The 23483-nt window shown below is 42.8% G+C and overlaps 1 long non-coding RNA gene across 1 annotated transcript in view; it reads left to right on the top strand.

Moving 5' to 3' along the window:
• LOC310674408 overlaps positions 1-23483 on the top strand; it is a 35678-nt gene that overhangs the window by 4254 nt on the left and 7941 nt on the right. Inside the window, exons 3-6 of the long non-coding RNA XR_014509567.1 lie at positions 3294-3388; positions 8481-9924; positions 17561-17646; positions 20801-20906. This is a non-coding gene — a long non-coding RNA (uncharacterized lncRNA). The remainder of the gene's footprint in view (positions 1-3293; positions 3389-8480; positions 9925-17560; positions 17647-20800; positions 20907-23483) is intronic.

The raw sequence follows: 23483 nt of genomic DNA, 5'->3' as shown, positions 1-23483 counted from the left end.
TTCTTCTGTTTCTGACTTGCACCATTCTTTTTGTGGGCTACGTTCCACAGGGTTGTTAGGTCCCACGACCAAACAGAAATGGGTCTGGAAGAGGTATAAGTTTTTCATGGTCCTATCCTCACCCCTTCCTGCCCCCGCCCTCAGAACACCCTTTTTGGGGAACTTAAATTACACTGTCTTAGGGTCCACCAGCTGAGCCAGGTTGATGGACTTATGCCAGCACATGTCTATCTCAGTCAGGTGAGGGACTTACATTGGCATAGCCCTGGCTGAGCAGAGAAAGTTCAAGTTCAGGTGACAATTATTTCCCGTCACTTAAAATTTAATGCAACATGGCAGCATATTGGTAAAAAAGCCACAGTTCCATAACACGACTGGTAAAGGAAATGTTCGACGCTGGCATTTCCAGAACCACTAACATTATAACCAGCAAAACTAACACAACAAGCCCCATGTCTGAATGCAGCCAGTGTAATTATTTCTACAGCTTGGTTGTTGGGTTTGAATCTTTTGTCTTAGAATTATTTTGTGGACTAGACTGGCAGACAGACATTGACTTTAGCAATTGGTACCATGTAAGTATATCAGCTACTGACCTGCATCTAATCTGGAAAGCAATTCATCCTTCATCCGCAGCACTTAGGGGGACATCACTGTCATTTGAAGAATGCTGTATGGCAACCAGCAGCTCCTGACATGACTATTAACCTGCTGCTAATTATTCCTAGTTAATACAAAATATTGTTCCCTTGTGTCCGTCTGCAACAGCACATGTTAAATGACCTATTCAGCAGCTGCCATTTCAAAGAGATGGCTCTTTTCTCTTCTCAGTGAGATAAGCCTGCCTGTTTCCAGTTAAAGGCTCAGGGAACTGCTCAACTGATTCACGCCCGCCATGTGTCAGTCAAAAGCCCATGGCATTTAGGCAAGGCTTATCCAGTTTAATTTAGCAACAGCTGCCCATCATATGTTGTATTCAAATTCTAACAGCTCGCAGTTACCTTTTAGCACTCAGTCGTGCAGTCATTCTGTGGCACCAATGATGAAGATTACAATGATGAAGAGGCCATATTTATTATGCTATCATGCCAGGAGCTGCTGGGGCTCAAACGTGGAAGCTTCAGGCCTGTGTGCAGCTGCCCTCTTTTGATAAGCCACTGAACGACAGGTTGCAGAATCCACCCAGGGAGCTATGTATCCTTAGGCCCTGGGCTGATCCTGCCCATCTGCACTGCCCATTGGACTCTTCTGCAGCAACAAGGCCTTTCTGAGCTCTGGTATGGATATGCATCCTTCAGTTGCTCTTTGGTCCTGATTTTGGTGTCCATTTTCTTGATCCTATCTCCAGTTCATTCCAGTCCTGGCAGATCATGCTTTCAAAATCACTAGGTGGCCATTTGCTGCCAATCATGAGGCAAACAGCAACCTTGAGAGGAGATTATTTTCATTGGGAAAATGGAGCAGGGGGAAAGGTTAAATTGCTGTTCCCCCAGTGCCAGGGTCCCGATCCTCTTTTTCCCCACCAGCAGCTTCAGTGGTTTGAATAGACCATTTCCCTGCCCAGTCAGATGCCAACCACCCCTTAGAAGGTTTGAAGACCGCCTCTCTTGACCTTGACTTGCTGCGTTTGGTAACTGGGGAGAAGGTCAAAGATGGAGAGGTTGGCTGCTGCGCCCAGCGGTCTGTGTAATCAAAGCAAAATAATCAGCCCAAGTGAACAAATTGATGTGACAGGTTTTTTTATTGTAGTTTTCTTTACCAGCTTAGTTCATGCAGAGTATAATTATGAGGTAGAGAGAGGCAATCACAGTTCCCTGTCCACTCAGAAAACAGAAATAAAGGACAATATGTTTAATTTGTGGGTTAAGATGTGCAGCATTCTATGCAATGCACTAGGGGCTACAAAGTTCTCTCCTTGCCCCACTGTACACCTAAGAATGTAATGCAAGAGACTGCCACAAACCTATTTGTGCGAACACGTGTATTCTATTGCTCCCCATATTGAGTATACTGTCCATGGGAAACCATGTTTTGGATTGCGCGGAATAGTCCTTGGAGACTGAAATTGAAAATTAAGCTTATGCAGTGCAGTGGCATCATGATCTGAATTCACAACGTCCCTTCCGCAGAGCACCACATAAAATAAATTTATGTAAAATAACATTTCCAATTATCTGAACTATTCACTTTCCAAATGTATGAGGTGCACCCCACGTCATTGCAAAATAAGCAAAGGGTGAAATGTAATTGCATACAAAATCAAAGCAATTGACACCAAGCAATAGTTCTGCTTTAAAGGGAAATGGGAGAGATTATTTTTTTACATAGCTCTGGCAATGTCCTGAGAATGCTAATTGGTCATGAGAACTGTAGATCTTTTATGCCTGGCTTTGCATGATCCAGTGCCCAGGTAAAGAAGAGGGGAGGAACAAAGCAGATCTAAGAGGCGGCTGCTAAAACATGATGCTTAGGGGTGTGAGAGGGCAAGTCCTAAGTCCTCTCCTCTTCTGATCCTGATGATTTGATCTTGCCCCCTTCAATCATATCTCAGACTAATCCACCATTTTGCCTAGCAGTGCATGCAACAATATTAGACTCTGATAGTCCATCTGAGGCTAGTTTATGACCTCTGAAGGTCTGAGGTGACAGTTTGTCCACTAAAGGGACTAACATGCATTAGGAATGAGATCATAAGGAAACAACTGCCCAATCTAAATAGTTATGTTTAAGTCTTCATGTATTCAGAGAAAGCAAATCCATTTTTTCCTGCAACTGTATTTAATTATCCAATGAATTATCAGCTCCTTGAAATGCTTGCTTTTTGTTCAAGGTACATTTTTTTTAAAAAAAAATCTATCAATCTTTCACTTCAGTCAGGCAGTAGACTGTTTACAGCAATCATAGATTTGATGCAAAATGTCTGGAGACGTCAGAGTTCTGAAAACTAAGAACATGTGCATGTAAAACATATGCATGGCTTTGTGAAGGTCTTCAATTGCTCTCTGTCTTGTTTTCTACCCCTCCCAGTTGGAAATTCTTAAGAAAATATTTTAATATTTCTTAATAAAAAGACAACCAATTGCATCCAGCATGCAACTAGCAAATGTATGTGGGGATGAGTGGTAATCATTTGAACTCTTGCCATGTATACGTATGATATTTGTGTGCAACATCTGAATATACTTAGCATTTCCGATGGCTATGACGAAAGAGTCAAAGGGTGGGGTGGGGAGGGCAAAGAGGAAGAAGATTAAACCACCTATTTCATGTTGTAGCTTGTACTTTTCCTGCAGATTCTATGTGTTGCCTGGTCTGTGGAATGCTTGCTGCAAAGACGCTTGCCTGGTGCCAAATTGAATGTGATTTCAGTGTCAGAAAAAGACCTTTGGTATGTAATCTAAGTTGAACTAGCTTTTGGTTTTATCCATTCTGATTAATTGCATGTTTTAATTGCTGCTTCTGCTGTTTTATTTTCGCAATATTGTATGTGTTTACTGAGAATCCTTACTGAAGGGTGGCAGAGAAACATTTGTAAGCAAACAAACAAATGCATGCGTTCCTCAGGACTGACCTATGACAAAGGACAAGATGGCACCCTGCCATGGCATATACAGAAGCCAACTTCAACGGACAGCATCCTTCACTGTAACTAAGGACAACGGGGTAGTTTAGTGGGTGAATGGGATGCTGCATGGCACAGACAGCTCTGTCCTCCAGCATCTCACCCCTATTCTTCAAATATTTAACTTTGCTGCCTGCCTCCACCAGCAACCAATGCCTGGGATGGCTGCTTCACTCTGCCCAATGGTAGGGCTGGACTTGGTGATCCTCCAGGCTGGATCCAAAGTACAATGTGATTAGTTCTATGTGCCTAAGGAACTTGTCTTTCTCAAGCAGTAATGCCAAGTGCCTCTTGGCAAACATCTTTAGAAACTGAGAGACAAGTCTGTGATTTGGCATTTGAGGAGAGAGGTTGCAAGTGGGCAGACCTAAGTTCCTCAGCATGCATGAAGGAGATCTTTGGATTTCAGGGTCCCTATCTTATGGTATGATTGTGCCCCCCACAGTGTCTCAGTCTTGATAGTGTGGTAGACACACACACACACACACACACACAAAGAGAGAGAGAGAGAGAGAGAGAGAGAGAGAGAGATTCTGTGCTGAATTCACACACACATATGCACAAACTTCTACCATGAACTAGGGAATAGATGTCAGCCCTGTGCTCAGTATTCCCTGAAGAGCAACTTGCTTTCATTTTGTGATGTCAACAGCTGCTTCAGAGTGATAACAGGTACCATAATGAATGCAATGTATTCATGCCAAGACTTCTGGGACAGCATGACAATCCAGCATATCTGTTTGAAGTTTGCTTAAGAGAACAGGCTGACTGTGCTTACTTGACTAGGAACTAAGAATAAAAGCAACACAGGAAGGTATAGAACCATATCTGGAAACAGTTATCTCTCTATAGTACCCATACTGCAGGAAATAATTTCAGACATGTTACCTGTATAAGCTGCTAAATTTGTGTGTGTGTTAGCATCTTTCTTTACAGTTACTCAAATAATTAAAAGATCACCGGTTTTCTTCAAAACCAAATAAATAATACCATATACTATACAGTGGTACCTTGGGTTACGAACTTAATTTGTTCCGGAGGTCCATTCTTAACCTGAAACTGTTCTTAACATGAGGTACCACTTTAGCTAATGGGGCCTCCCACTGCGCCACCGGCGCACGATTTCTGTTCTCATCCTGGGGCAAAGTTCTTAACCCAAGATACTACTTCCAGGTTAGCGGAGTTAGTAACCCAAAGTGTTTGTAACCCGATTTACAAGCACTGTATGCTTATAAGATTAAAATGTAGAGCACATAGAAAGCATGAAGCCCTCAAGCTCGGAAATGTTCCCTACCTCTGACTTAAAATATTCCACTAGAGGTGATGATTAAAACAATGAGAATAAGGGATTCAGTGATTTCTCTAATCTGACCTTCTTTCTTAGCACATGGTTATATTCCTTGAAAACCTCAAAATACAACTAATACTGGGCATAACCTTTGGGTTTTATGTATGGGGGGAAATGTCAGCTCACAAGACAAATGTACCAGTTGTACTCCACACTTTTGCCAGTTTGGAATGTTTCTTTTATAATGTTTCTTGCTAAAGTGGATTGAAGGATGCAGTACATAGAAATATCTGGGAATCTGAACAGCAAAAGCATTAGGGAGATGTTTGGATAATGATCCCCACCCCCACCCCCCACAAAAAAACCTGAATGAATATAGTGTGGCTATTCCACAGTAAATGCCTAGTGTGGAAGAATATTTCAAGTCCCGTTTCATGATAGAAAACAACAACAACACAAAATTACTCTTGAGATCCTTTGTAAACAGAAGCCATCTGCTGAATTTTGTTCATCCCAATATGCTTTTGCACATTACTCAGGCGATGTTTTTTGTTTCCCCAATTTGCTCTAAAGAAGCAGCATCTTTAACTGAACATCTAAAAAGTTTGTGTGCATCTCTCTTGACTCCTGGGAGTTGAGTGTGTTGCCATTGGGATGATTTGTTTTAACATGCAGCATTGATAAGACTTCGAATGACAGGAAAATGACTCTGTGTGCTTGTCCAGGTAAAGATTTATGAAGAATAAAGTGTCACAGTAATGAAATGGTGACAGGTTAGCATTAGCAGTTGACACTGGTGGGCTGAAGAATGGGGAAACAATTGAACTGGAAGTGAAAAACAAAATAACAATGCTTTAGTGTTGTCACCTTTACAAATGTGGTTAATGAAAAGTAAAGAAAAAAGGGCTGACACATTATGCTTTGCTGGACCGCAATGGCTCATTGGGAGCTGTCCCTGGTCCTGAAAAGCCACACAAGTTTATTTGGTTCTGTAGTTCTATACCGCCTTTCACCAAAAATGGCCACAGGATAGTTTACAGAATTTTCTGTAGATCGTTTTTATGTACATTGCTTAGAAATAAGATATTTAGGCACTATATATAAAGGTCTTAAATAAATAAATAAATAAATAAATAAATAAATAAATAAAGTTATATAAAACATGATACATCATAAGCAGGAACATATTTTTTCCCCCTCATACAATTTATAACATAATTAGAAGGTATATAGAATCATAGAACTGTAGAGTTGGAAGGGAGAGTCTCATCCAGGTAGGATGATACAGGAGAAGACGGCATTATTTCAGAAATGTTGTTTCTGTGTCTGGCTCTCACAGACTAGGGAACTCCTGTACTACTTTGGAAGCACTGGTGTTTAGGAGCACTGATGTCAGAAAACTAAGCATGCTGCTGCTATCTATGTAAATTCTTAAAAATCAAACCACCATTACTTAAGCAAAACTAGTCTTCTCCCTCAAATGATACACATTTTCATAGACTCTTATGTGACTTTCAGAAAGTTGGCCCATATGCCCAAAATGTAATGTGAAAAGCGACTCTAGCAATATTTTGCTATGCCATTTTAAGTACATGTATATCTATGACAAAAATTCCTTAAGGCAAATATTAATGAAGTATTCAGGTATCATGCTGACTTGTGAGGCACAGAAACGGTTAATGCTGGACACTCTCCATTTTAAAACAAGTTCCTTCCTTCACAATACAGAAAAGATACACTTTGATAATAATTTTCTGTTTAATGATAAATGATTATGAGTTTTGGTCAGGAGAAGGAAGAGTCAGCGCTGAGTAAATGAGCTACCTCTCTCTGAAGGGCTGATAGGTCATAAACCATATCTAGCGGCTTGAGGGAGGTATAAATTGAAAACATTACAAGATTTGATTAGAAATCCTGAAGGCTCCAGCAATGACATAGCTTATTTGGAGAACTTTTCCTTCAAAGAGCGAGTGCAGAATGCTATATAAGCCATGGCTGAATTTAAAATGTTATCTATAAACTATGAAGAACACGAACCGCAACCAGGGTCGCTCTACTATAAAACTGATGAAGCTTCAGCTTCAGGGCTTAAGTGACTTTGTAAAAACATTTCCCCAATTTTCACCCCCCACAATAGAATGACAGAATAGTTGGAAGGGACCACAAGCATCATCTAGTCTGACTATTTGTCCCCGTGTGGGACTTGAACCCATGACCCTAAGATTAAGAGTCTCATGCTCTATCAACTGAGCCAGTGTGGTGTAGTGGTTAAGAGCAGTAGATTCATAATCTGGGGAACCGGGTTCGCGTCTCCGCTCCTCCACATGCAGCTGCTGGGTGACCTTGGGCTAGTCACACTTTGAAGTCTCTTAGCCTCACTCACCTCACAGAGTGTTTGTTGTGGGGGAGGAAGGGAAAGGAGAATGTTAGCTGCTTTGAGACTCCTTCGGGTAGTGATAAATCAGGATATCAAATCCAAACTACTACTACTACTACTACTACTACTACTACTACTCTTCTTCTTCTTCTTCTTCTTCTTCTTCTTCAACTCGAAAACTATAAGGCATGGGAAATTTTTATTCACACCAGCGACTTTGACATGTGAGATAATCCAGTACAACAATTTTAATCAAAATCAGAGGTAGCAGCTATTTTTTCAAAAATGTGGTGCTCTGTTGTGGAACAAACCCACACAATAAGATAACAGTCATTACCCAGACCTCATTGCTGGTTGCGAAGGGGCCTCCACAACAATTCAAGTTTCAGGGCCCCCCAAATGTAGATCTGCCACTGACCACAACTCTATCAAACATAATTCATTTTCCTGGACCTAGTTTGAATATCTGTAAATGGGAGCATAAGCTGTTCTCAGCAGAACTTTAGACAGCTGGGGAAAATTCTGAAGCTGTCTTACATAATTCTCAACACTAGAACAGCATGCTATTGAACATACAAATCACACAAAGGTTTTTCTCATGTTGTGAAGTAACTAACACTTGTGCTTTTTATTTCCACTTCACATGATTGGCTACTGCACCACGAGATGATACAACAGCATTGATGGAAAGCATATTTATATTTTCATCAGACATTGGCTGCTGTCTGACATAATTATATATAACCATTTAGCATTATGAGGATGTGCTACAGCAAGCCTCAGGCTAGCTTTGTCTTCCTCCCCTCTTCAAACACGGAGATTTAAAGTGTCTAGATATAGTTTGTTACAAACTGCAGCTTCCCATTTCCTACAAGCCCCAGTTAATTCACAGTGCAGGACAGCATACCAGGATGGTTTCACCTTTCAAATACATTTAAATAAGACCCAATGAAATCAACATAAGCACTTAAACACACTAAACCTTTTCAAGGATTGCATTGAAGATGAAGTAAACCCACCTGTGCCTAAACAGATTATCCTCTCCCCTCTTCTTGTTGAATACAAAGTAAATACTCAGCATGGACTGCCTGTCTTTAACATGCAAGTCTTCAATATCCAGCTGGGAACTAATCTGTCATTGAAAAAAATTAACATTCTGTGATCTCAAAGCTAATGACTCTGGATTTCCCAAGAGAAAACAGAAGAGGACAGTGCAGGAGAGGCTGCTGGCATTTGACTGAAAGCAGAGGCATATGAGCAAGGAGGTTGGAGAGGATTCTTGGCAATGGAATGAAGGCAGTGATTAAAGAGAAGCTGCGGAAATGGCTGCATGAAGATTTAATTACCTGTGGCTAAGGTAAGCTGGATTTGAGCACCTTCCAAAAACATATTGTGCTTGAAAAATACCCTAAGTGGTTATCCCTGATTTATCCTCCAATATTAAAACAACCTGGCAAAATCTCAACATGGAGTCAATCTGACCTCACTGAAGGTCAACATCTACAACACTGTAGTCAATGTTGACATACAGAGGGCCACAAGGCCAGCTGGCTACCCCCAGCTGAGTCGTCTCTTTCCAGCCGTCCCACTGCGAAGACCCATTGGCCTCTGCTCTGATGTAAATCAGCAACCCAGGCTTCAAAACCAGGGCACACTATGTCAGCAGAGCGAACTGCACACACAGAATAGGCGTGAGGCTTATGGAAGCATACTACAACTACAGATTTATTAATCATAAATCAGGACAAAGAAACATGTCTTCTCTTTCTCTGTCTTCTCAGAGAGACAGAGAAAAACAAAAGCTATACACACAATGGAAGTTCCCAGCAGACTGTGCTGGAATGTAAACAGACATGTGACACACAACAGTTCCATGTCTTATAACTAAAGGTGGAATAGAATTTTCCAACAGTCAACAGGAAAGGGACGAATCCTAGACAGAACCTAAAATGTAGCATCCAATTTCACACATAAGCCTAAAACAAATGCAAACTTCAGGCCTCATGCCCTAAATAGTTCTGCTATTTTAGCAAGGTGTATATGTCTGTTTGTGATGAGATTATGGTCAGGAGAAAGACAAGTATAGCCACAATGTGCTGATTCTCCTGTGGTTTTTGATACCATCAACTATGGTATTATTCTGGATAGGCCATCCTTGTTGGAGACTAGAGGCACCGTACTATATTGCAGTGGTTCCACTTCTATCTGGATGGCCTGTTCTAGAAGGTGATGCTAAGAGGCCTACAGCTCAGCTCTATAACATTAATGCAATGGGACCATGTTATTTAACATCTAGCCAGTGTGGTGTAGTGGTTAAGAGCGGTAGATTCGTAATCTGGGGAACCGGATTCGCATCTCCACTCCTCCACATGCAGCTGCTGGGTGACCTTGGGCTAGTCACACTTCTCTGAAGTCTCTCAGCCCCACTCATCTCACAGAGTGTTTGTTGTGGGGGAGGAAGGGAAAGGAGAATGTTAGCCGCTTTGAGACTCCTTCGGGTAGTGATAAAGCGGGATATCAAATCCAAACTCTTCTTCTTCTTCTACATGTAACTGCTGAGTTGATGGAGAGTGAGGAATCGGTGTGTAGAAGCTGTAATGGATGGGAAGAGGGCCAACAAAAGGAAGTTGATTCTAGGTAAGTCAGATGCCCTGGTGAAAGGTGGTTCACCTGGCCGGCAGAGGGTGTGTGGTAGCCATGCTGTTATGGATGGGGTTGCCTTGAAGGCTCAGCTTTTGAAGCTTATGGCTGCTGTTGAATCCCACATAAGATGGAACCAAGCCATTTCCACAGCACACAATGTCTTTTATCTTCTTAGGCTGCTGCCTCTGGTTACATCCCTTCTCGCAGTAATAGTCTGGTCACTGTTATCCATGTGCTTGGAACTTTGAGGCTGGACTGCTGCAATACATTGGAGCTGCCTTTGAAGATTTCTTGGAAACATCAGTTGGTACACAGCGTAGGGTTAAGCTGGAACCAGTCACATTGAATGGACATCACCAGTTCTTAAACAGTTACACTAGTTCTAGCGTCTCTAGGCAAAATTTGAAGTGTTGGTCATTACCCATGAAGGTCCAAATGTCTTGGAACTCAGCTATTAGAAGGACCAACCTTTTCCACATGATCCTGCCTAAACCTTTCAGTGACCCACCCTCCAGCTCCCCACTCCCTCAGTACCTGAGGCTAAGCAGGTGCTGACTAAGGAGAAGGCCCTAAGGAGAGTTGTGGTGACTCAGAGATTGTCTTTCCTGGTGAAGCTTGCTTGGCAAAACGCTCAATGTCTTTTCAGTGCCAGGCAGTTATTCTTGCTTTTAAAAAAATCTACCCGGGGCAATACAGTGTGTTCTATAAGGGATTTTAGTGATGCTTCTATGATGCTGCTGGATTTTATGCCTTCTGCTCCTGTCCATTTAGTGCAGCTCTGATTTTAAGTGGTTTGTGCTGTGGGATTCTTTTGGGCAGAAGGGCAGCCTATAACAAGGCAGATGGATGGTCTCGATCAAATACATACGCAAACAAGGAGCAACAGTCTCACCAGCAGCTCAGTCAGCAGCAGCCTGGAGGCCAGCATGGGAACACAGCTCTTTCTCAGCTCTGAGAAACTAGCAATTTCCTATGTGGTTTTTTTGTGTGGTTCTGATTCTTTCCTACCAAGATTAGCAGCTCCCTGGTGATACTCAAGGGATTCTTTGGAGGGAATTCCATGTCCCCCTGCATCATTTTGTCCTATAGCACTATCCCATGCGAAGGAGCTACTTCAGGTGACCCATGGACCAGAGATACACAAGGCCATACAAATCTCAAGAATGGGGATCTAAGGAAGGAGATGCAGGTAGTTGACAACACACCAATTCAAAGAGTTTGGTGGCCTCAGTGTCACTGGCAGAGGAAGTTTGCTTGTCCAGCTCAGTTGGGAAGGCTTGATGAGGTGGGGCAGCCTGTTCCCTTGCTTTAGAAAGGCTCCTCTGGGCTGCCATATTCAGAGGCAGGCTGTCTCTAAATCTTTCTGGAGGCATCTGTCTGGTCATTGTGGAAAGCAGGATGCTGGACTGGGGTGGCCACTTGATCTTCTCAGAGAAGGCTCTTCTTACATTAGGTGCACGACTTTGTGCACCTCTGTTACTAAAAGAAGGCGTTGCATTGTTGAAATTCAGAAATCTAAGTTAGTCATGTGTATTGACTTCGATAGGTTTGAGTAGAACTAGCACTGACTACCACCCATCCGGTCTATCAGTTCACTCCAATACAGGAGGATGTGGGGAACCAGGCAGCTTCCTGCTATTCATCCCCCACTTTAATTTTTCTTTTCTTTTTTCTTTCTCTTTTTTAAAAAAACACTTACTAGATGAGTGGCTCCCGAGTAAGATATTTCACAGCCCCCAGAGAAATTAGAGACATTTATAAAATGTAGTAAAACCTTTAAAAGGTTCAGAAAACAATACAGAAATCTTCCATTCAAGAAGCGCTTGTGACACTTGAGCAACCAAATCCTACAAAGCAAGATGAAAGTGCTAGGAGTTATTCAAAATTAAATTATGATAATTACAATATATAAGCATGGAGCCGTTCATGTTCTCTCTCTCTCTCTCTCTCTCTCTCTCTCTCTCTCTCTCTCTCTCTCATACTTCTCTTTTGTCTCATTTGGGACAATGGCTGCTGTTCCTGGCTGGCTGATACATCTTTATGATTTAGTAGAATTTAACAAAGAGATCCAGCTTGTGGCAGACACTGGTTTTTGAGAGCACGCTTTTGAGATTTGTTCAGAATCAAAGTACCCTTCAGTTTCAAGGCTTTTGAATAGCCAGTGCCTTTTGGAAGATGCATAGGATAAAAACAAAGGAATCGCTCTTATTTTATAAGACTTTCTGGGGCTACTAGTTGTAATGGCTATATGTCACCTGCAATTTTGGAGGAAGCATGCCAGCTGTTGAGGACCATGAGTGGGAAAGTTGTACTGCACTCAGGGCCTGCTTGCAAAGGCATCTGGTTGGCCTCCATGAGAACAGGATACTGGACTAGATGGGCTTTGGCATGGTCCAGCTGGGCTCTTCTTACTTCCTCACATACATGCTGAACATGAGCCCAATCTAACAGACCCATGCCTACAGCAGTTGGAGTTGTACATTTTGGCGCTCCTTTGGTCTCCATTACTCTCACATACTAAGGTGTGCATCTCGCATCTGGGGCCTCTGCTAGCTAGGCTGGGGCCAGTGATTTTGATGCTAGAACATATCACATATACTAACAAGAAACTTGACTCATTTGAGTGTTAATCCTTATGTGATCAAAATGGCACTAACTCTGCCACCAGAGGGGAGGTCTAAACAGGCCTGAAAGAATACCCAGCGTTTGTGGAAGTACAAACGCTGGGTACAAAGTACTTTGTGGAAGTACAAAAATCTTTAGAAAGCTAACTCTTAGAAGGAAAAGCCCCCCAACATCCCAATGAAAACTGAATGTGATCAGTAGGTATGCAATTCTGACTTTCTTTCTTTTTTGAGGGGAAGAGAGAAATGGAATTCAGGATGAGGGGAAAGGAATGACACTCACATGCTAGCATTAGATTAGGGTTCAGTTGGTGAGTCCTACTAGCAAAAGTTCACCCAAGGACTTCCACAAGTGCAATGGGGCTTTGCCCCCTCTCCACCCCCTCACACCCCACAAAAGGCCTCTTGGAAGGTAGGAGAACACCCAGAACAGTGTGCAAGGGGAGGAGGAGGGGGGGTAATTGTTTTATCTGTCAAGCTGCAGCGCTTGTGCTGAGGGACTAATTGCCACAGTGCTACATTGAATCCCTCCCTCTGTCGCAAGTCCCACTTGTTTCCTTCACTGTAAAAGTGAAGAGCTAGGACAACAAGTGTCTCACGGTCAAAGTAAGGCAGGCGAAAGAGAAGTGAGCAAAAATGGCCTGGAGTAGCTATGCACATACACATCTGCCAGCTTGCTGAAGAAAAGAAGGTACACAATCCCTCAATATAAGTCTTTGGATACATAATGGACTTGCATTCATTTGGTAATTTTGTCATTTCCCACACACAGTAAGAAAGAAAGACAAACTACCTAAAATGAAAATGACTCACTCGTTCCCTTTTCTTCTCATTAGTTAATGACGCCATTATTAAGATGTCTCACACTTCGTCAAGCCAAGCAACATCATCTCCGGACCTCCCACCCAACCCCATTTCCCCCTTCACTAAAATAGATGTGAAATGCAAGGCAGCATCCCTGGTGAATTTCATTCACACGATGTCGGGCTTGCTTGCACCTTTCCCAGGGCTCGCAAATGCCTGTGATGATGACACGGAGGAAGTTGTGATGGTGTCCAAGTTCATAATGACCTGGTTCGGAATACAAATTTGTACGCCTGGTAACGCTAGGCCATATTAAGAATTGATCTACAGTGGACCCTCCAGACATGAATTAAATTCATTCTGGGGGTCTGTCCACAACCCAAAAAGTCTGTAGGCAGAGGCGTCGCTTCTGTACACTCGCACAGCGCGATTGAGTGCTTCTGCGCATGCACGCGGGGCAAAACCCGGAAGTATACTTCTGGATTTGCCACGTTCCTAACCCGAAGTTATGTATCCAGAGTGGTACGTAACTAGAGGGTCTACTGTGCTGTATTCTCAAATGAGACCCTGCACATTCACTGTTAGCACCCAGCAGACCAATCACTCAAGCCAGGTCTTTGTAGGCACATGGACTCAAGTTATTTGATTTTCATCCCTTCATGGCCCCTGAAGCTCGCATTGATTGCTGTGATCCTCACTATCAAGACAGCCTCCTATGCTCAGAAGATCTTTAATGCTAAGCCCCCAAATTGATTGGTGTGAAGTATGTGGCCAGCCCACTTCATCAACCACCCTTTTGTTATGTCCAGTTTATTTTGGCCCATCTATTATTTTGACCATTTCTTGAAAAAAAAATTATGTTGCGGTGGTTCCTCCATCTTCATCTGAAACTGTCTTGTTCCCCAGCGTGTTTGCAGAAGTAGCTGCTTGAGTTTCCAAGGAGCTGCCTGTCGTGGCTTGTGAAGGCAATTTCAATTCCCAGGAAGCAGGTGGAAAGACACATGCATATGGCACCATCAGCATGTGTGTGCCAACATTACAAGCTAGGAGAGAACTTTTGGGAAATAGATTTTCCCCAGCCCCGAAAGCACGCTAAAGAAACCTCAGGAATGGGTACATCTTTTTCCCAGGGACAGATTTCAATAAAGCGAGTGGCAGGCAGGAACACTTGTGGGAGTGAAAGTTTGATGAAATGACAACACCATGGGAGATATATCCTGTTTCTTTTTTCTACCACAATATGTACAAGAACCCAAAGTCTTAATTTTTAGCAAAGCAAAACAAAAGTATCACAGACAGGTAACAAAATGGGTCGCAAGGTGTGGTCTGAGGCACTTAATGGAGCCACATTGCTGGACAACCTAAGCAGATCTGGGCCTGGTCAATGCCTGGATGAGACACTGGCTGGGAATTCCATGATCGCCACCCTGAATTCCATAATGAAGATATCAAAATGCACAAAAGGTGGAGCAACCAGCCCAACTGCTCCAGTGATACACACTGTACTAAGCAGTCTAGGGTGAGGGGTGCAGACTAAGCATCTCTATATGGAAGAATCGTTTGATAGGAATGGGAAAATCTATCCATTTCTGGGTCCCCCTTTTTCTAATCTTCAATTCAGTTCTCCACATTTTGAGACCTGTTTGCAATTTTAAACAGAAGTCTTCATGCAAATTCAGCAGCATTTTAGTTCAGTATTTTTCTAATATACATATTTCCATGCAATTTACGTTTTTGAAAAACACACATTTCCCCCATATATTGTACATTTGTTCCTGTTGTTTTCTCCATTACATGCATTTTATGGACACCATGGGTGGCTCGTCCCATTTCTTCTCCTGAGGTGAAACAGGAATGTGTTGTCTCCTGTCCCCTGCTGTGCCCCACTCACCCCACTACTTCTGCTGTCATCATAATGCCCCCCCTTGCCAAAACCTTGCAAGAGGAACCTTGGTGCTCATCTTCTTCACCCCAGGGGCAGGGAAGACACGTGGCAATACCCACGTGTGGAATGCCCTGTGTGCTCATTGAAACTCGGTGACAGGGCGGCATTGCAGTGGTGGTGGAAGTGCTGGGGCAAGCAGGGTGCTACCTCTTGCATTTCTGCCAGCTGAGGCAGCTGCTTCACTCTACCTAATGGGTGAGCTGGCTCTGATGGATATTTTGCCCTAGTAGATGCATTTTTGTATGCATTACGTGGCTGGTGAACTGCACTGTAAAATTTGGAGAAATTTCAAAGGATGACTGTGTGTTGGTTTGCATATTGCTTTGGAAAGTGCAATTTAGGCAGGTTCCCTTATAAATGTGAACTGAGTTGAATTTCTCCCATCTCTACTTAGATGGATCCACTATTAGGGTTGTGTGCGTGCACAGAGGTGGTAGTAGTGGAAGGATGGGGGTTCCTGGGCTCAGCAGACCTGCTCCCTCTCCTCTGCTCCCATCCTATGTAACATATAATTAGCACTGAGTGAGGTTTCCTAGGGAAGCCTCTTTTTCCTAGGGAAACCTCTTTTTACTGAAGGATGCAAGAGATGATACTGCACTGAGTCTGGTGCTGCCTTTTCTCTGCTTCGATCTCACTTAGCATCTGGTCCGCATGGTCCAAATAGGGCAACCTCAGCCAACCTCAGCCAAATAGGGCAACCTCCACCAACTTCAGCCTGCCACCAAGCCTGGCTGTGAGCTCTGTCCTCCTTAGAATCACTATTGCCCCTTGTGGAACTCAGCCAGTAGGAGAATGGGCCAAAATTGGAATTAGTTGGCTCTGCTTGACATTGGTTCTGACTTCACCTACTGTTGGTTTCCTTGTCTCCCACCCTGCCAGTCATAACGGGCACTAATTACCACTGTGCTAGTGGGAGCCCCAGCAGCTAAATGCAGTGGGTGAAAGAGGTTGAGTAGCCCCTAGCACAAATGCTAGTATTATTCTTATCCTTGGTGACAGTTAAGCTTTTGTACTACTGTTTGCTCTACCTGTTAGAATTCCTGCTCTGTGATCACAGTCATGCGATTGTTGTGTATCAAATGATGGTATGTTTTGTCTCCACAGAGTGGGAAGTGATGGAGACAGGATGTTTGTGTTACTGTGTTCCGTGAAGTGGGACTATTGTCCTTTGTTCTTTCTCTTTGCTGTCTGATACTAGAGAGAGAGGGAGCCATGTTGCAGTGCTCCGTGTGTGTTTATATGTAAATAAAGTAGATTAGCCAAAATGCTGAGTTGCTGAGGTCTGTTATGCATGATGCGCAAACTCTGCGGATCCCTAGGTGTGCCGAAGTCTGTTGGCATCAGTTGCTGTGATGTTCGGGCTGAAGAAAGCTTTTGAAGTTCCCAAACTATCGACCAGGAGGGAGGGAACATGCCAGTCAGGCATGTGTCTCTGCCAGGGTCCTACTCAAGTGTAGGCTGAGCTCCTGACACTACCAAGTATCAAGGTTATCAATGTTATATTGTATGTCACCCCAAACATGCAGAGTTCTCCAGACTGGGTGGACAGGCAACATCTAGCCCTCTCAAGCTGTAGTTTTCAGCCAGTACCTTTTCTTCAATGTGTAGGGTATAATTTATTGGATCCTCTCCCAACCCCAGGCTTCCACTGGGCAGCAGGTGGTGGGCTTGAAATGAGATTTAAATTTTGTGGACATTGTCCAAGGGCTTAAGCCTTGCCAATGCTAAAAGATCCAGTTATTTTAACACTCAGTGCAGCTTGTGTGCATAAATGGGGATTGTTTTGTAGCCTAAAATTCTTATTAATTCAACATTGCTACTTGCTTCTATTTTAATAAGTTCACTTTTTAATTTTTCTTCTAAAGCTTTTCTTTGATGTGCTTATCAACTTGCTATTTAAAGAAAATAATATTGGCATGTCACATCTGACAGAGCGTTCTGAGTATAGTTGAATATTTGTACTTTGTGGGTTTTATAAAAGTAATGTTATGTTATGTTCATGTCATGTTTCCCTGTCATGAACTTAATGTTTCAGTCAGTCTCTCTCCCCCCTACATGTACCAAACACAACCAGAGGTTACAGTGCCAATTAGCAAAAGCTCATTTTTTGAATGTATCAAGTTAATAAACAAAGTGGATTGTGCACAGTTGTTCTTTTCATTATTTAATGAAGGCAAACTCTTAAATGTCTAAATCTGTGCATCTGAAAATTTCAGTCTTCTTGTGTGTTTGGTGTTTGTTCCCTATAAACCCAAAGATCCTGCCATGTTTTTGCTGGGTAAGAGATCACCAATGCAATAAGAGATCACAAATGCAGCTCTTTCTGGACACATCACCACAAAGGTACTGCTTGAAACAGCCAAGATTTCCTTTTGAAATTTCATACTAAAAAACATTTGCAGTCGCCAGGACAGGATGTCATGTCAAGCTGTCAACATATTTTTCTATATTTCCGCATGTTCAGTGCTTTTAACAATGTTAGTGTTCTGGTCAAACATATTATATATTTGTTGCTTCTGGCTGCATTGGTTGGTTGATGCTTCCCTGGCCCCTCAACCCAGCACAATATGTTCTGAACCCAGACAGCTATTAGAAATGAAAGAGCTGAAAATGTTGTTTATAAATTGTTCCAAGAGGTTGCTGCTAATACTCAGTGGTAGAAAAAATGCTTGTAAAATAGCAACAGCAATGCAGTGCAGTCATCAGCAGGAAACGGCAAGAAATTAATGTGGTGTGATCAGAAATAAAGCTGTCTAAGGGAACTCTCTTTCACAGTTTTGGAACAGGAAGAACTCAGGCTCCACACCCACCCTTACATGGGGCTGCTTTTGAGAACTGCTTTTCAGAAAACAAAACTAGTGCAAAATACATAGGAACCATAACCAGGGCTAAATCTATTATTAGACAAGCAGATTTTGGATGTCATGAAATGACAGTGGATGATTAAAACCCAAATATGCATTACAGAAACAACATTTTCCTATAAATGCTCTACTGTTTAAAATAGCATTTTCCTACATGTGACTGCTATAAGAAAATTACATATATTCTGCAACTTCTTAGCCACTTCCAGAAACATGTTCCCTGGTACAGAGATCCTCAAATGCAACAGATAGTTGGGATCTTTTGCAATGACAGCACTGTAGTTAACAGAAGGGAGTGATCATCCCTCAGTATCCTCAACAGGGGATCAGCACTACCAAGGTGAACAGTTCCAAATATTTTTCTAGCAGTGCATGTGTAATTTTGATCCCAGGGCAACTGTGTGTGTAGCTCTAGTTACTGGACATAGGGTCTTCTCCCCACACCCACAACATGCTTGTGTATATTTCACCCAAGTATCCCCCACTTCTGAGTTTGAAGGCCTACAAACCCTTTGGCAGAGCTGCAAAATATGACAGACAAATCCGACAGCCTGACTTTTCTGGAATTCAATCAATCAATGTTTATTATGGCAAACAGCCAGCATATTAAACCAGAATTTATGTCTAATTCTCTACATAAGCATAATTTCTACATAATTCTCTACCTGGAATTCTTCAGGTTCAATGTAGGTGCTGGCAAGCTGGAATTACATCACTATTTGGAACCATCACTTTTTGGTTAATCTCTAAGCTTTATCTTCCAAAGGACTGCTTTTTTTGCTACATTATCACCCAAGAATTTAACGTGAGTAGTGGGAAGCAACATCTTCAGAGATATAACAAGGTCCACCAAGGGGAATCATCTCTCATCCATCACACTAAAAAACAGGGCCTGATTGGAGAATAGTGCTGGCTGCGAGGAGAAGTGGAGGCTACACCCAGAAGGCACAAGCCTATGAACAGGCATAGGCAAACTCAGCCCTCCAGAAGTTTTGGGACTACAACTCCCATCATCCCTAGCTAACAGGACCAGTGGTCAGGGATGATGGGAGTTGTAGTCCCAAAACATCTGGAGGGACGAGGTTGCCTGTGCCTGCCTATGAACTAAGGTAAGAGTCCTTACTCAGGTCTTGCCTACTGATGGCTCTGGCCCCAGCCATTTTTGGCTCAAGCTCTGCCCACTGCCAGCAAGTGGCCCCCAACATATTACCCACAAGGAAATGTGTGACTATGTTGTGCTTCCTTCACAGCAGTCCTTCACACCATGGAGAAACAATCACTTTGTGACTACTTCTTGCTGTCAAAAAAGATTGCTGAAAACTCATCCTGCACTCTTAAGCACACTTATCAGGAACTGGGCTTCATCTACCCCAGTGAGACTTATTCACACATAAATGTGTTTAGGGTCAGAAGGTTTTGATAGGCATTACTTGCCTGGGGCTGCATGTTGCAAAAGTTAATGATCTCTCTATATACAAGAGTCTCCCTTTGCATGTTTTCCAGCTGTCTTCGGTCATTAATTTTTCCTTTGGATTCCTTTGAGCCTATCCACCTCTGACCTTATCTCTGTTGCCATAAAATTATACTATGTTGGAAGGCCTGTACAACAATCCTGTGCCACCTCTAAATCCCATTATAATTTGAACCTGTCAGATTGACTGCCAATATCAGATGCTCCACTCCTGCCTGCCACGTAGCTCTGGGCCAGCTTCATGCACTGATGAAGCTTGGCTTTGATCTTGTAATATCTCAGCACTTCGCCGAAGGTCTTTATGAACCTCATTAATCGTGCCATCTCCTATAAATGGGCCCTTTGCTGCCTGCTGCCTCCCCTCCGGCTGCTCCCAAAATACATATAACATTTCGGAAAGGTCTTCTCCGATATGTGTGAGAAAGCTGTCAAAGGTACTCCTGGAAGTGCTTGTGATGAAGGGGCAACCTTTTAGTTACCTTTTACAATGCATTTAAATATATGCACACGCCAACCTGCCTCGCATTGAGGTAGGGTGTTGCCAGGTAACCACAGCAATCTCCATTCCTCACGAGAGAAACCATTTTATCACACTCCATTTACCTGGTCTAGAGTGCAGCAACCAGATTATTAAAGGGATGTGGCCCATGGGAGCACATTTCAGCTGTGCTCAGAGCACTTGGCTCCCAGTTAATACCTGAGCCCAATTCAGAGTGCAGCTTTTGACCTTTATAAAAGTTTAAAGCCATAAATGTTATTGATCCAGACTGAAGGAGCAGCATGACCCATGTAAGAACACAGGAAGTCCCCTCCTAGATCAGAGCAAAGGCCCATCTGCTCCACCATCTTGTCTTCCACAGTGGTTCCGCCATAAGAAGAGCCTTGATGAATGGAAAAACTGGAGAAAAGGATACAAATTGCTTGTTGGCAGGGAGCGGCATATGGTGAGGTGCTGAAACACATAATGTATTGGCTGCTGAGGAAGAGCCACAGCTTGGTGGTAGAGCAGCTGCCTAGAAGGTCCCAAATTCAATCCCCACATAGGGCTGGGAATGGGGCCTGCCTAAAACGTGCTGCCAGTCTGTGCCGATAGCACTGAGCTAAATAGAGCCACAGTACTGACTCGGCAGAAGACAGCTTTATCTATTCTTATGTTCCACAGGCCCTCAGAAAGCACACACGTCTCGCAGGAAAGCAGCGTGCAGGATAGGACAATAATGATGCCTGCTGAGCTTCCCAATTCTGTGTATTTTCAGGACCCGTGTACTGTAAGTGCTTTCTTTGTTTGCTTGGCAAACATTTTCTATATTTCGCCTCCCTCTCTGCCCCTTCCAGGCCCTTCATTGTTTGGAATGCCTCCACCCCATCAATTCCTCTTGTGTGTTTACCCTCAGGAGCTAGGCAGATATCACCGAGTCAATTCCCTCTAATTTTATTTTGCTCTGTAGACTGAACCAGATGAACTACTGAAATGACATTTTTATAAAAAGTAATGGCGCAAGAAACCTTCCGTGTTCAGGTGGATAATTAAATATAATTTCTTCCAAGGATTCCATTTGCAGTTCTTCATGTCTGCATTTTCCAAAATGGAGACACCAGGCTTTCAAATGCAGAACCAGCAAACATTCATTTTTTAAAAATGAATTTCTAGCTTTGATTTCATTTTCTTTATCGAGTGAAGATGACGAGGAGAGTGTCAGTCAATTGTGCCAAGCATTCAAGGCAGTTGGAAAAACAAAACAAAAAAACCTTTAGCTCACATTTTCCTTTAGCTCTGATTCAACGTTCAGATCCCAGATTCAGAGATATATGTAGAGGGGCTTTGCTGGGTCTCTGGAGCAAGTCCACCTACACGAATCCCCTCATCCAAATCAATGATCCCTCTACACAAAGAAGACTGTATAATGGAGGTACATCAAACTGAAATAAACAGGGAAGTCCACCTGCACTGGATTTCTGCATGCTTGCCCACAGAGCATATAGGATGTTTGAGCAGGCAATTTTGTCTCCTTTCTAGTGAATCTAAGTCTGGAATAAAGCTGGAGGATGAAATATTTCTCTTGCAGCAAGGCAAGGCGTTTCCCCTAATTTATATAGCCTTGGTTGGAGGAATTGACTGTTTTCCACTTAAATATAATCACTCAGTTCTTGTCTGTCACCGGGAGTCATATTACTGTAGAAATTGTTCTGGCACCAGCTAATGAAATAATGCAATTTTACTGCACTGGTGTAGACAGAAAACTGTCACTTTAGAACTGGCCAATAAAATTCGCATTGTTTTGGAAAATGGTCACGAGAACATTTCAGAGAGTAAACGGATTTCCCCAAAAACAACAATGGCTGTGTTTATTTGGGTTAGACTTTCATAGAATGGACTGTTAAGTTTTCTGCAGGTGGAATGTTGGAGCCTGACAGGCCTCCTTCTCCCTGCCCCCTGCATCTATCTGCTCTGCTCCTTATATTCAATTTCACCGGTAAATATCACCATCCAAAACAACGCCTTAGCAATCAACACACCACAAAACAGCTGATATGTATTTTTTTTCCTAAGAAGAGATAGTGCGTAACATTTGTCAGGCGTATCTCAAATTACAGTGATATGAAACTCAAACAAGCTCCCTCAGTCTTTATTACGCCAAGGGTGAGATTAATTTGCTTTCCACTCTTACTTCTGATAAGGTTCTAGCAATAAAACATCTCTTCTCTTGATGTAGCTGCTTACACTTCTCTCTTTCCTTAAAGATTAGAGACCCTTCAGGATTAGGGACCACTTTCCTTTTCCCTTCCCTTTTAACAACAACAACAACAATTATACCCCACCCATCAGACTGGGTTGCCCCAGCCACTCAGGGCAGCTTCCAATGCATATAAAAACACAGTAAAATGCCAAAATGCCAAACATTAAAAACATTTTGAACAAATAAACAGATGAACTATACTTTCTTGGTTTTTTTTTAATCTACCAACTATAAACGTGTTAAACAAATACGTGTTTCCCCTGAAGTATAACACAATTTTAATGATAGCAAACTAGAAATGATCCATAAAATTACAATTCATCTCAGGACCAGATACAGAAGCCTAGAGCACTGCATTTGGTTCCTAGGCCCAAGGTTCCCCAACCCTGCTGTAACATGTCAAAGAAGCAGAACACAAGATGAGGCTATGCAAATCGAAGCAGCCTTGGTTCCATGGTTTCCATAGGCAGGAAGCAGGCTGATCCACAACTTTCCTTTCTTCCCTACACCTGAATAGCTGCCATCCATTCCTGTGGGAAATGTAAAGTGCTGCACTAGAGGAACTACACTAGTGGAGCCAAACCTGACCACCACCAACAGTGGGTGACCCAGAACCAGGATGCAGGAGATGGCGATGTGTTCCTGAAACATCTCCGCTCACCCTCCAAGACTCAAGTTCTTGGGAAGATGGTCAGTAAAGAGCACTTCCTCCTCCCATGCCCCAAACATCTTCTTGGTTGGAGGACGACGCATACCCTGATGAGATGTGAAGACCTTGGTTGGTATTGATTGTAGGGGCACTGTGGAACAGAGGTAGGTTTGGGAAAACCACACTGTTTTCAGTGATGGATGGATGGATGGATGGGTGAGAAAGGAAGAGTACGAGGAGAAGTGGAATTGACGAAAGAATGGAGATTCCCCCTTGCTTCCCTTCTCCCAGCTGTCACACTTGATGGACCTTCAGCTAGTCCATACTCATTCAATCAGCTGAAACCTTAGAGTTAAGGATTTTAATGCATACATTAAGCTTGCTGATATGCAAGCTTCAAGTTTCCTCCGGGCTATATTTAGAGTCCAGGTTATGTTAGATTTGTTGATCATCAAATA

This window comes from Podarcis tiliguerta (genome assembly GCF_965153285.1).
Source record: "Podarcis tiliguerta genome assembly, chromosome: 3".
In the NCBI taxonomy this organism is placed as follows: domain Eukaryota; kingdom Metazoa; phylum Chordata; class Lepidosauria; order Squamata; family Lacertidae; genus Podarcis; species Podarcis tiliguerta.
The sequence above is the reverse complement of the archived record's forward strand: the minus strand, read 5'-3'. Positions and strand labels throughout refer to the sequence as shown.